This window comes from Emydura macquarii, unplaced genomic scaffold, assembly GCF_026122565.2.
Source record: "Emydura macquarii macquarii isolate MOO-44397 ecotype Brisbane River unplaced genomic scaffold, CSIRO-AGI_Emac_v2 contig_506, whole genome shotgun sequence".
NCBI classification, from domain to species: Eukaryota; Metazoa; Chordata; order Testudines; family Chelidae; genus Emydura; species Emydura macquarii.
Window position 1 is genome coordinate 3367 of NW_027130643.1, and position 13477 is coordinate 16843.

The window sequence follows — 13477 nt, forward strand, 5'->3', positions numbered from 1 at the left end:
CCTTTTCCCCATGCCCATTTATATAAATATTTCTGGGAAAATATTTGGGAAATTCAGAAAAGGTCAACCACCCAAGGGCACTTTTCTGTAAAATTTTAATTTCTGTAAACAATGGAAGGCAGGAGAAATGAAATTTTATTCGTATTGTCGTTTTATTGTGTATTTTGTTTTTTTCTGTAAAATATTAATAGGTCTTAAAGTCAGGAGAGGATGCAAGTAATAATAAAATAAAATTATAAAACTGAATTTTTTTTCTCTTTTATTTTGTTAAAATGAAAACATTAAAGGAAAAACTTCTTGGAAATACAGAACTCGATAAATTTTACCAGCACTATCTTACACAAGGGAAACATCTCCTTTACAGCTGGAATGCCACTTGGGAGATATTCCAATAAAGGAAACGGCTTTTGGAGCTGGGATAATTCTCAGAGGCTCATCTGATTGATAGAAAATTATCTGATTAGATTAAAAGATTTTCATTGCTATTTTCCTCAAGGCGTCTTTCACCTCCTTGTTCCTGAAGCTGTAGATAATGGGATTCAAGATCGCAATCCCCACTGAGTAGAACAGAGAAAACAACTTGTCCACACCCCGGCCGTAGCTGGACTTGGGGCATGCATAGATGATAAGGTCCGTCCCGTAGCACAACGTCACCACAATGAGGTGTGAGGAGCAGGTGGAGAAGGTTCTGCGCCTCACTTCGGCAGACCGAATTTTAAGGATGGTGCAGATGATACAGATGTAGGACAGCAGGCTCAGCAACAAAGGCATCATGAGGGCAAAGGCTGCACCCACAATTATCTGGATTTCAATCCAGTAGGTGTCCCAGCACACCAGCTTCAGCACTGGCTGGATATGACAGAAGAAGTGGTTGATCACATTGGACCCACAGAAAGGAAGTGTGAAGACAGAGGTTGTGTGTCCCACGGCCACCAAGGTACCACAGATCCATGAGCCACCTGTCAGCTGGATGCAAACCCTCTTATTCATGATGGATAAAAACCTGTACAGAACAATTAGTGCAGTGGGTTGCATATGGCTCTGTAGCGTATATGATAATAGGCCATAGACACCAGGAAAATAGAATGAGATTCAGTCACAGAGAAACCCAATTTGATTTCTTATCATTTTATCCCTCAGCATATATTCTCTTGAGAAATAAAAAGAAAACTTGTTAGTTTGATACTTTAAATCAAGTCAAACTGGCATCTATCTATCTATCTATCTATCTATCTATATATTTATCTATCTTTCCATACGTACATCCCTCTGTCTGTCTGAAAAGAATCACGACCAACACTATTTTGGTCCAGTTCTCCTCTCACAACACTGTCTATCCAGAGGAATGGTTTGCGTTCTTCTCTCAGTCACACCCGCTTTATATTGGTGTATATTCCTAACCTCAGTGGAAATACATCTTTTATACCAACATCAGAGGAAAAATAATTTGACCACTGACATTTTAATTGTATAAAACCATGGGTGCGATCAGAAATGGCTTCAATGGATTTACAGTGGTGAAACTAAATGTCAAAATTTGTCTCCATGTCTCTTGGAGCACCATGTGTGTTAAAATAACACATTGCCTTTTCCTAGACTCTCAGCTAGCATGTAGCACAATTAGGGAAGCTAGGCTGATATACATCAGCGGAGAACATAGACTTGCTTATCATAATTTCACTTCAAGGCATTTCCAACAAACTAGATGGGAACCCATGTGGGGATCATGTTATGCCCTGTGCTAAAGAGATGGCCTGCTTCGCCTCTATTTTCCATGAGATCAACAACAGTTCATTGACTTCAGTGCCATTAATCCTGAGTTCATTCACTTTGTCCCCTTTTCATTCATGTCTCCGCCTCTGTTCGTGCCCCTCTTTACCTGCCCATTAACCTTTCCCTTCTTCCCGCATTCTAAACCTTTTGTAATCCCTTTCTTTTCCACCAATTCTCCTCTTACTGACACTAAGGCTATATCTTCACTGACAGCGGCACATTCGCTGCCGTCATATCGACTTATCTGGATCGACTGAGCGGTCAGTGAAGACCTGCTCGGTCGATCCAGAAATCGGTATATTAAGACCACCTTCTCAAGTGGCGCAGTGCAGTGAAGACGGCATGCAGAACAGAAGCACAGAAATCGATGGGAGTTACATTATTTTTTTGCATAGCTTGCGTAACTCCGGTTGGCTGCCACTGAATCTCCGAGGTAAGTGTAGACAAGCCCTCAGATAAATCAGGATTAGCCTCACTTGACCAAGTAAGTTGCACCAATATTACAGTACAGTAAGGAAGATCAGTGTCCATGATTCTCTCTATGGGTATGTCTATACTTCAAAGTACTTATGGAGGTGTGAGGCGCACATACATTGCATGACTCCCCGCCCCCAGCACAGCAGTGTGTATGGTGAGCCATGGCTTATGTCAGTAGAGTGAAGACATTGAAGATCCTTGGGGTATGTATGTAACACTGTCTGGATTAGGAATGGCCATTTATAATATTATTGATACCAATATTACAGAATTTCAATAAGAAATGCCACATCAGGCACAATTGGAAAGGTTATAATTTGCTAAGTATGATAATGTGGTTTAATCATATGTATTGTCTTGGTACTGTAGGTTATGGTTGTGTGTGATATATCTATATCCAAAATCTTGTGCTGTGCTACTGTGTCACACCCCCCACCATCCTTCAGTAGCTTGGTGTCACACCTAATGACTCATCGAGGGCCATCAGCTATACAATGAGCGCAGGAAAAGAAGCCAGGTCGGCGCCTATGATCATAGAATCATAGGGCTGGAAGGAACCTCGAGAGGTCATCTAGTCCATTCCCCTGCACTCATGGCAGGACTAAGTGATATCTAGACCACCCTTACAGGTGTTTGTCTAACTAGCTCTTAAAAATCTCCAATGATGGAGATTCCATAACCTCCCCAGGCAATTTATTCCATTGATTAACCACCCTGACAGTTAGGAAGTTTTTCCTGTTGTCCAACCTAAGCCTCCCTTGATGTAGTTTAAGCCCATTGCTTCTTGTCCTGTCCTCAGAGGCCAAGATGAACAATTTTTCTCCCTCCTCCTTGTAACAACCTTTTACGTACTTGAAAGCTGTTATCATGTCCCCTCTCAGTCTTCTCTTCTCCAGGCTAAACAAATCCAGTTCTTTCAGTCTTGCGTCATAGGTCCCATTTTCTAGCCCTTTAATCATTTTTGTTGATCTTCTCTGGACTTTCTCCAATTTATCCACATCTTTCCTGAAATGTTGCCCCCAGAACCGGACATGGAGCAGAAGAATTGCTACTTGTGTCTTACTTACAACACTCCTGCTGATACATCCCAGAATCATGTTAGCTTTTTTTGCAACAGCCTTTCCTTGCCCATGTGCTGTGAGCTGGTGTTTGAAACAAGCCACATGGCAGACCAGAGACTATAAAATGCAGCTGCACCATCCTCATCTTGTCTTCTTTCCTTCCTACCTCTTTCTTCTCTGCTTCCTTCCTACCCCTGGATCAACTACTCTACACCTTACGCTGTGAAACAATGAACCGAGACCCATCCAGGTACTGGATGTACCCCAGAAAAACTGTACAAGCCTGCAAACTCCACAATTCTGCTGAGAATCTGATGTACATGGACTTTGAAGTCATTTGTAAGTATCTGATTGTTTTGATCATTTAACATCTCACTTCTTGTTTGTTTCTTTCCTTTTATAATAAACCTTTAGTTTTAGGTGCTAAAGGATTGGCTGGCAGCATGTATTTTGGGTAAGATCCAAACTTATCTTGATCTGGCAATGCGGCTGACCCTTTGGGGATCAGGAGAACATTTTGGTAAAGGGAGGAGTTTTAAATAACTTGTCTCTTTGCTGGACTCAGTTGTGTTAGAAATAACCAAACAGGTTGTCCAGAGGTGGATCGGGGAGACGGAACCCTTTACTGCCTGCTCATTGCACCTCAAAGCCATGAGTAAGCCATGAGGGGGTTACTTTACAATTCTTTTATCCATAACAGTATGTAAATGTATACATTTCCAGCAACTCCCCATAGACCCTTATTTGGTTACACTGACACCTATAAAATAAATATTAACAACTGCATAATGAATATAATTATACCTGCCCTGTTTGTTGTTTACAGGATTACCATACAGAGGGCAGGCACATCACCTCAAAACCTATTGATTTCACCCTAACATTCTTTGAAGTAAAGGCATGCAGGATGGGGAAGGAAGATAATGCTTTCTTCCCACCAAAGTCCTTGTGCAGGAGTGGTGATAGTCTTATTCCCTTTGCAGATGTCCAGGAAGGGAGGAAAGAAAAGAGATAACAGTCTCTAACTAGAATTCACACCAATTAACAGAAACAAGGTTTGCCCGTGCCTTGACTCCATTCCCAGTGACTTAGGCCTGACCATTTGTCCAGCTTTTAATTCTTTACTCTCCTACAAGTTGCTGATTGGGAGCCAGAGATTGAAATGCAATAAAGGGGGCTGTGTATTTCTTGTCGTAGTTTCTTGATAACCAGTGTGAGGAGCACCGTTTGTGACTGGTCAGGGAATCTAACTTCTGTGTTAGTCAGCAGTTCTGAGAGACTGCTCTCCTTTTGCAGCCTGCCCTGACCTTGGCATTTTCAGGTGGGCTACCCTAGGCACATAACCTACATGGCTCTCTCCAATCTTAAGCAGTGCCTCCCCCATCTACACTGCTATTTTTACCAGTGTAGTATCCTGCAGACTTGCTGTTGCTGGAGTCTTTCCCCACCACAGGGAATGAGTCTGGAAATGGGGAAAGACTGTGGCAGAGGGGAGGCAGTGGTGAAAGACTCTAGCAGCTCCCCAGATCCTCCCACTGCAGCCACACCCATAGCTACACACTGCAGTGTAGACACAGCCTCCTTTTTATTATGATGGCAGATAGATACCCAGGTAGTTCCTGTACCTTAAACACTGCCACTAGTAAAAATAAAGCCTAGATGTAAAACATCTAGATGAAGCTGGAAAGGGGTTATTGTCCTCTTGAATGTGTGTTGTAAAAAGGAATCAGTGTTACCGAGTGCAGATTTTATTTTATTTTATTTTATTTTATATCTATATGAGGCCTACTCTTCACTGAAACAGAATTGGATGTCTAACTTCCTTATGCACCTTTGAAAGTCCTAAGCTGAACTGAATACATATTTTTAACAGTCTCTCAAATATCTTTGTCAATCTACTATTACTGAGGGCATGTTTCTCTTCTCTCTTAAATGGAAGTGAATCATGACTATCGATGCTACCGTATATCCCAGCGAAACTCATTGAAATCAATGGAGTTACACCACTGAAAAACTGGAGTAACGTTGTGGGAGTTCTACATCTATCCCAACAGAGCTTCTTATGTTGTAAATAGTAATTTCATTAACGTCAATGTCATCCCGTCAGTGTAAATCCAATGTACGTGAGATCAAAATCAAACAATTTTCATCTGCCTGTTTCATATTATTAGGCACATTTGGTCAAAAAAGGGAATTAATGACCCACAGTAAATGCTAATTTTTAAAAATGTAATTTAATAACAATTTGGATGAAATGCAAAATCTCAGATATTTTTATGAAAGATGATATATTCCAAAATATATTTTGTTTGAACCTTATAAACACATGTTGGAATGTTTCATTTCATTAATGTAAAAATATTTCATTTTAATAAGGTCAAACAATATCTTTCAGTGTTATCATTTTGACTAAAATAGAATAAAAAGGAAAAGAATAGACAAAACATTATGAAAGCGTTATTTCAAAATGTAGACAAAATCAGTATGTTCCCAGGTAAAATGTTTTGAGTCCCTCCAACCAGCATTTTCTGATGGAAAATTGTTCTGTTGGAATATTTTCAGTCAGTTCTACAGTTAACAGCAGCAGAGTTACTCATGGCTTTACTTTAAGAGGAATTGAAATCAGGGCTTGAGACTTTAAAACAGAGCTCATTTCAGTTCAAGATATAATAGGGATTCCACAGGACTCATCTAGATACTGTGGCGAGGTGGGCCTGTTTTGCCCTGTGGGTCTGCGCCCCTTACGGCTATGCCAGTAGTGTGGTTGGGGGGGAGCAAAAGGGGGGGGGGAGGGATCCCGCCTTCTACCCCGGGCCCCGACCCAGGGACCCTGCGAGGAGTAGCCTCAAACAACTTAGTCCAAGCTCTACTACCTTCCCTGGGTTGCTCATCTGTAGCCCCCCCTAGCTTGTGGCTCTCCTTCAGGCTCTTTGGGGCCGGCATCCTCTGGTCTTGGTTGCACAGGCTCCTTCTTACCTCCCGTGGCTGGGTTCTCTCGCCACACCCACACTAGCTCCTCCACCAGCTCCACACCTTGCAGCAGCTCTGCTCTGCTCCGCTCCGCTCTGCTCTGCTCCTCCACCGGCTCCACACCTTGTAGCAGCTCTGCTCAACTCCCTCTCAGCTGCACCCATCTGCCTGACTGGGAGGCTTTTAACTGCTGGGGCAAGCTCCTTGATTGGCCCCTGCTGGCCTGATTGGCGTAATTGGCATAATTGCCCTGGAGTGGCCCTAGCTGGTCTGATTGGCCTAATTGTTCTAGAGTGGCCTCAGCTGGATTTGCTAAGCCTGGGGCTGATATATATGCCTTCCAGCACCCTCCTATAGCCATCAGGGCTGGCCCTGTCACAATACAAAACCAGACTCTTAAGTGTCCCAAGCCTCTGTCTGCCAGAATCTGGGAATGGGCGACAGGGATGGATCACTTGATGATGACCTGTTCTGTTCATTCCCTCTGAAGAACCTGACATTGGCCACTGTTGGAAGTCAGGACACTGGGCTAGATGGATCTAGTTTAACCCAGTCTGGTTATTCTTGTGTTCTTATGTTAGATTCAGATCATTAGAATAATCCAAAGGAAACAAACATAATTCTAGACAAATCAAGAAAAATCTCACCTCGTCTGTATCCTACATTCATCTCCTGTCTGTGATTACCAAAGAATTCAGTCTAAGGTGGAACTGGACTATTTAACAACTTCTTTAGAAACCCCAGGGGTCTGGATTTTCATACACCTCTGATGCCTCATTATATGAAACCATAACATAATTATTAAGGGAATACTCTTCCACCCATTTAAATGAGTCCCAAACATCTAATGATTTCAGTAAGAGTAGAATATGGCATTGAGTGTTTTGTGTCTTTGGGACTCATATCCAACTAGTGCGTAAGCTCCTAAATCCCACAGGCACATTTTCAAATTCCATCTCTCATAACTAAGCAAGGACATCAACAAATGACAACTTCAGAAGTGCTGAAGGAAGATTCTTACAAAAAATTAATATTTCCTTGATCTACCAAAGCCCCCTGTGTGTGAGATTGGGTAGAAATTGGCCCTAACTAATTAAGAGTAAAATTTTCAAAAGACTCTAAGTGACTTGAAAGGTTAAGTACCATTTTTGGATGTGACTTAAGGTACATCTACAGTATTGACTGTACATGTATCTCTTTGCGTGGTTGTGCTATAGCCCGTTATTGCCCACACTGAAACCCCAATAGCACAGAGTGACTGATGTGTAGCAGATCTCCGGGAAGGACAAGTTCCGGAGGAAGAAATATATAGGAGTATGAAGAGCCAGACCAACATTGATGATGACAATGATGAGGATGTTGCCCAGCACTGTGATGATGTATATGCACAGAAACGCCACAAACAGCATTATATTAACGTCTGGGTGATTAGAGAAGCCCAGTATGACGAACTCATTCACGGAGGTCTTATTTCTCATTTTCTCGATCGGCATGTTTCATCTTGAGAAATAAAAAGAAATATCATGTATTAATTTGGTAAACTGAATTAAATCTATCTATCTATCTATCTATCTATCTATCTATGCAACCCTCCCTCTGTCTGTCTGATAAGAATCAGGACTGACACCTTGACCAATTCTGTCACAACACAGTAAATCCGGAGTAACTTCACTGAAGTCAACAGTTCTCATTCTTCTCTCAGTATCCCCGGCTTTCTATTGGTGTATGTTAATGAACTCAGTGGAAATGCACCTGTTCTATACTAGCACTAGTGGAAAAAACACTTGGATCAATGACATTATAATGATATAAAACATAGGTGTAACCAGAATCAAGTTCAATGGATTTACACTGGTGGAACTAATATCAAAATCTGTACTCAAGTCTCTTGGAGCATGTACGTTAAAATAACATACCACCGTGTATTTGATTCTCAACAGGAGTGGGGCACAATCCGGGAAGCTAGACCGATATACTTCAGCTGATCATATGGACTGGTTTATCATAATTTTACATCATGGTATTTCCAATTCTCTATATGAGAAACATATGTGGGGCCTGTGTTATTCACTGTGGCTATATGTGTGCTATAGAGATGACTCTTCTCCACAAGGTTGATAACGGTCTATTAACTTCAGTGCTCTTAATCCTGATCTCATTTACTTTGTCCCTTCTTTCTTCATCCCTCCACCTCTGTTTGTGCCCCATTTTATCTACCCATTAATCTTCCCCTTTTTCCCATATGCCAACACTTTACTAATCCTCTTCATTTCCACCAATTCTACTCTTACTTAAGAACGCAAGAGTGGCTCATTGGCTTCTGCTAATGCAAGATGCTTCAGAGAGAATGAACACTACAGAGCAATTAACGAGTGATCCATTCCCTCTCATCCAGTCCTAGCTTCTATTAGTTATAGGCTTAGGGACTCCCAGAGCATGGGGTTGTGTTCTTGACAATCTTCAATTATACCCATTGATGGACCTAACCTCCATTAATGTATCTAATTTTTTTTAACCCAGTTATATTTTGGCCTTCACAACATCCCTGGCAATGAGTTCCACAGGATGACTGTGCATCTGTGAAGAAGTACTTCCTTATTTTTCCTGCTGCCTATTAATTGCATTGGGTTATCCCTGGTTCGTGTGTTATGTGAAGGGATAAATAACACTTCCTTATTCACTTAGTCCACACCATTCATGATTTTATATTCCCCCGTTAGTTGTCTCTTTTCTAAGCATAACTTACATACACTAGCATAAATCAGGAGTAGCTTCATTGGGGCCAAATGAATTGTAGGAATGTCACACTACAGTATCGATGAAAGCATGTCTCTCCCTGTGTAAACCCTCTAGATCATGACTGTAAAAATTATTGTCCTCTTGAATGTGTACCTTTAAAGGAAATCAGTTTTTACTGAGTGCAGCTTTTATTTCATTTCATTTTATTTATACATGAGACCTGCTCCTCGTTGAAATACAGTTGGGTGCCTAACACCCATTGTCTTCACCAAAAGTCCAAGCATGGATTATTACAGAATAAATATTTGACATTCTCCCAAATCAATTTGTCAAATTACAGTTATTTAGGGCATCGTTCTCTTCCCTCTTAAATGGAATCTTGAATAACCCCTGCAGCCCCAGTTTACCCTTGTGTAACTCATTGAAATCAATGCAATTGGCCCAGTAAAAAAAAAACTATCTCATCAAATCTTCTTCCATGATGTGTATAATCATTTCATTGAAGTCCATGTGGTTCCATCAGTGTAAACTGAATGAAATGAGATCAGAGTCAAGCAATTCATTTGCCTTTTCATATTATTAACTACATTTGCTCGAACACCGGAATTTATGTCCCAGGCTAAATGCTAAGATTTCAAAATTTCATTTAATCACAAACCAAGATGCAAAGGCAAAATCTCGGATTGTATTTTATAAGATTATGTATTCCAAAAATATTTTGTTTGAATTTTAGAAACACAGGATGGAATGTTTACTTTCAATAATGTAACAACATTTCATTTTGGTACGTTTGAATATCTTCCAACGTAATTATTTTGACTAGACTAGACTAGACCAGACTAAACTCTACTAGATTAGACTAAATTTGACTAGACTAGAATAGAATAGAATAGCCAAACCTCTCTGATACCGTCCTACCAAAATTTAGAGAAAATCAATACATTGTAATGTAAAATGTTTTGAGTTAATCTAATCAGCATTCTGATGGAAAACTTTTCTGTTGGAATATTTTCCACCAGCTCTACTATTTCTTGCAGTACAGTCACTTGTGTTTTTGCACTCTGGTGGATATGAGTATCAGGGCTTGGAACGTGAAAGCAGAGCACATTTCAGTTCAAGAAATAACAGGAAGTGAACAAGACTCATCTAGATTGAACTCATTTAGATGAGTTCAAAGGAAATCTAGTCAAAAGAAGAAATTTCTCACCTCCCCCATAGCCCAGATTCATTTCCCTTCCATGATCGACAAAGAATTCAGTCTCGGATGGAACTGGAAAATTTAACAGCTTCTTTGGAAGCCCTGGGGAACTGGTCTTTGATTCACTTTGAATGCCCCATTATATGAAGCCATATCAGAGCTATTCAGTCAATATTCTTCCTTGCACTCAAACCAGGGGCAAATGTTTCTTGATTTCAATAAGAGTAAAATTTGGCATGGAATATTTTGCATCTTTGTTTGTGTGTGAAGCTCCTAAATCCCATGGGCACCTTTCCAAATTGCCCGTCTCATATCTAAGCAAGGACCTCAAAGTTTGGTCCAAAGGCAGGCTGCCTCCATCAAAATGCCGCTGCGTGCATACAATTCCCAACCAAGGGAAATGACAGAATTGTCACAACACACCACAGTTACAGGACTGAGCCCATGCTGCTTTCAACAAATTACACCTTCCCCAGGGCAACGGGAAGAGTCTTAAAAACAATGAACAGTGTCTTCATCTACAAAAGCCCCATTATTTTTAATGTGAGTAAGATTGGCAGAACCTGCTCCTAATTAATCAGGAGTAAAATGTTCTAAATAATCTAATCTAAATAATTTTCTAGAAAATCTAAGTGATTTACAAGCTTCAGTGCCATTTTTGAAAGTGACTTAGGCAGTCAGGCCTCTTTATCATGGTATGCATGTTCCTAACTCCCATTGACTTGACTGAGAGATAGGCATCTGAATCACCTTTGAAAATCTGGCCTTTAATGCAAGTAAATGGGAAAATGAAAACATTACCCCTAAATTCATATCCTCCTTGTGAGGAAGAGTTAGGGTTAGATTTACAAAGAGAGTTTGGTACCTAACTGACACTTTAGCTCCCTAACTCCCAAGAGTTAGCTACCACTAATATTCACAAAACCCTGGAGGCACCTCAGTGTCTTGGTGGCAATGTTCCCTAGATACCTACTTATAAGCCTTCAGGCATAAGCCCTGCGGCCTCTCTCTAGATATCCAGATTTACAGATTCCAAGATCAGAAGGGATCATTGTGATCACCTAGTCTGACCTTCTGTATGACACAGTCCACAGGACTCACCCCAAAATAACTCCTAGAACAGATCTTTATGAAAAACATCCAATCTTGATTTAAAAATTGTCAGGGAGGGAGAATCCACAATGACCCTTGGTTAGTTGCTCCAATGGTTAATTACTCCCCCCGTTAAAATATATGATTTATTTCCAGTGTGAATTACTCTTATTTCAACTTCCAGTCATTGATTGGGTGAGGCCGCATTTAGGAATATTTTTGTCCAGTTTTGGGCCCCCCACTACAAAAAAGGATGTAGACAAGTTGGAGAGAGTGCAGCGGAGGGCAACAAAAATGATGAGGGGCTGTAGCACAGGACTTATGAGGAGAGGCTGAAGGAACGAGGCTTGTTTAGTCTGCAAAGAGAAGAATGAGGGGGGATTTTAGCGGCCTTTAAGTACCAGTTCCAGGGAGGATGGGGCAGGCTGTTCTCGGTGGTGGCAGATGACAGAACAAGGAGCAACGGTCTAGCAGGGCGGGAGGTCTAGGTTGGACAGTAGGAGGGTGTTGAAGCACTGGAATGGGTTACCTAGAGAGGTGGTGGAATCTCCACCTTTAGAGGTTTTTAAGCTGAGGCTTGACAAAGCCCTGGCTGGGATGAGATTCTGCTTTGAGCAGGGGGTTGGACTATATGATGAGGTCCCTTCCAACTCTAATATTCTATGATTCTATGATTCTAAGGCATGTTTTCTATTTCTTTAATCATTTCATGGCTCTTCTCTGAAATCTCTCAAATTTATCCACAGCCTTCTAGATTAGTGGGCAGAAGAACTAGATACAGTATTTCAGCAGTCAACACACCAGAAGCAAATACAGTGCTCTATGACTTCCCCTCTTTATTCACAGGCTGAGCTTTTTTGGCCAAAGCATCGCACTAGAATCTCATGTTTGGCTAATTTTCTCCTATAACCCCCAAATCTTTTTCAGACTCACTATTTACCAGGATAGAGTCCCCCATCCTGTAAGTATGGCCTGCATTCTTTGTTCCTTAATGTATACATTTACATTTATTCATATTAAAAAGCAAATTGTTTGCTTGTGCACAATTAACCATGTGATCCAGATGTCTCAGAATCAGTAACCTATCCTCTTCATTATTTTCTACTTCCCTAATTTTTGTGTCACCTGCAAATATTATCAGTGATGATTTTATTTTTTCTTCTAGGTCATTGATGAAAATTTTGACTAGCATAGGGCTACATACTGATCCCTAAGGGACAACGTTAGACACCCTCACACTCAGTGATGATTCCCTGTTTACAGTTACATTTTGAGATTTAACAATTTAATGCATTTAATGGGAGCCATCTTCATTTTATATCACTCTGATTGTTTAATAAAAATGTTGTGCTGTATCAAGACAATGTTGTGCATACGGCCCAGTACAACCCACAAACCTGGGAATATAGGCATAGCATCGTCAATCTCGCCTGCTGGGCCCAATCTGGTAGGCATGCTCAGTGCCTGGCTAACTCCACATAAAACAGCCAGGGAGGAGGACCTCCCTCATTCCTTTTAGTGCATTGGTTATGTAACTCTCCCTTTCCCTCCTGGATAACTGGGGAGCAGGCAACGTTTACCTGTGTGCCAGGGCACCTGATGTTGTTGATGGTAAAGAAGATCCTGAGTACCCCAATGGTGATGTTGGATAGATGGTAACCCTCTATCCACCCCTCTGCTCAAGTCATTTTACTTGTAAACTAAATTAATCTTGGCGGTTCCTTCACCTGGCTGGGCCCTGTACATATTCAAAGGCCTGCCTTGGGACTCTCCAGGAATAAACTTGAGCTTATCTGTACAGTGGGTCTAATTTACAAGTACCTATTATATGCTTAGATTAGAGTGAACACATCTTTACTTAACAATTTAAGAAAACGTGATATAACAGACTGAGATTAATTAAAACATCAAAACTATTTTAAGGGGCACATCAATAAACCAATTAATGAATACAGTTTGCAGCAGGAAATGAAACTTAACCACCTAATGTTTGCTCTGGCACCAGTGCCCCACCCTCAGTGTGCACTCCTCTCAACATCAGAGTTTTAGACGCTCGCATGCATGGGCAGTTGGTCCAATAAAGACGTCCACCCACAGCAACAAGGGGCAGAGAGATGCTAACTTGGGATCTTTCCAAGCTGCACAAGTCCTCTGCAGATGGGATATG

At 41.1% G+C, this 13477-nt stretch overlaps 1 pseudogene; it reads right to left on the reverse strand.

The window, feature by feature from the left end:
• Positions 1-257: 257 nt before the first annotated feature.
• LOC137147178 (olfactory receptor 10C1-like) lies at positions 258-1067 on the reverse strand (annotated as a pseudogene).
• Positions 1068-13477: the final 12410 nt, after the last annotated feature.